This window comes from Beauveria bassiana, assembly GCF_000280675.1.
Source record: "Beauveria bassiana ARSEF 2860 unplaced genomic scaffold BBA_S00005, whole genome shotgun sequence".
NCBI lineage: Eukaryota > Fungi > Ascomycota > Sordariomycetes > Hypocreales > Cordycipitaceae > Beauveria > Beauveria bassiana.
The window spans coordinates 6583-8235 of record NW_007930840.1 but is presented as its reverse complement, the minus strand read 5'-3'; positions in this window follow the sequence as shown (position 1 = coordinate 8235).

Below are 1653 nucleotides of genomic sequence, written 5' to 3'. Positions count from 1 at the left end.
ATTATAATAAAAAGAAACCTTAACTAATAATTAAGATATTTTTAATTATAAGTAAAAATACTAATAAACTATTATAATAAAAACCTAAAACTTATTAAAAAAATTAAAGAGTTTAATAAAAAAAAGAATCTAAAGATAGTTTATCTTAAGCTTATTTAATTAATTTAATTAAATAACCTTAAGAAGGTTTTACTATTAAACTAAGATATAGATTAAAAGAAAGATAAGCTAATAACCTATAAGAGACTCTAGTCTAAAAAATAAGCTATAACCTAAGAAATATAAGGCTAGGTAAGGATTAAAGTAGTATTTATAAAAAAACTAAGATATTTATAATTAAAATATTAGTAATTATAAAGAATTAAATTACTCTATAATAAAATATAAAAAGATAAAAAGCTTTTTTAATATTAATAAGTACTTTTTTTATCTTAGGCTAATATAATTCTTATATATTAGCTAAAAGTATTATAGGTAAGTTATATCTAAATTATCTATTAATATTAAAGTACTAGGTTATTAACTTATAGATTTATTAGGAATTAAGAAATAAAGTAAGTTAGTAAGTAAAGACTAGGAAAGGACTAAGGTATTTTTTTATAAAAAAACTAAAGATATATTAGGGATTATAAAGTAAGTAAGTTATAAAAGCCTAACTCTTATAATAAAATATAAGGTAATTAATATAAAAATAATATCTTAAGATAAAATACCTTTACCTTAAGAACCTAAATATATCTTTAAATACTTATAATTATAATCTTAATAAGGTCTATATTAACCTATAATATTAAGATATTAGGTAAATAGCCTATAATAAGCTAAGATAATAAAATATATTATATTAAGATAAGACTAATAGGTAAAAATTAAGGTATTATTAATTTAAGTAATATTAAGAAATTATAAATTAAGAGGCTAGTAACTATAAAGATAAAAGATAAAGGTTATTATTTACTCTTAAAGTCCTTTTAGTAAAATATAACTATTTAAATATTATTAAAACTATTTTAAAAAATATTATCTTTAGTTTAACTATTAAAGTTTTAATAAAAAATATTAACTTTTAATTATAATAATATTTATATTATCTAATAATATAAAAATATAAAAGGTATATAAGAAAGAGTTATTTATTATAATAAAGGATATTATAGTCTTTAGTAATAACTTAACTAATATAACTAAAGAAAATAAGCTAGATTAACTATAATAAGTAAAGGCTAATAACTAAAGTTAGCTAATAAAGATTTTATTAGTTTAAATTTAGACTTTTTTAAGACTATAAATAAGAAGAATCTTCTTATAATACTAATCTAGGCTAGCTTTTAGCTAAAAATAGCCTTTAAAGATAAATTTAATAAAAATAATATTACTAACTTCCTCTAAAGACTAAATAGTTAGCTTAATATTTAAGATATTTTAAATATATATTAAGTTAAAAAACTACTAAAAGTTATTATATAATATATTATAAAGGAAATAAAGTACTTTATATATAATTATAATTAAAAAAAGATAAAAAAATACTTTATTAACTATTACTTTAAATATAATACTAAAAAAAGATATAACTTATAAATTAGGTTATTAAGATATAATAAAGTACCTTTAGCTAATAATTACTATATAATAAGTAAATAGCTTATTAAG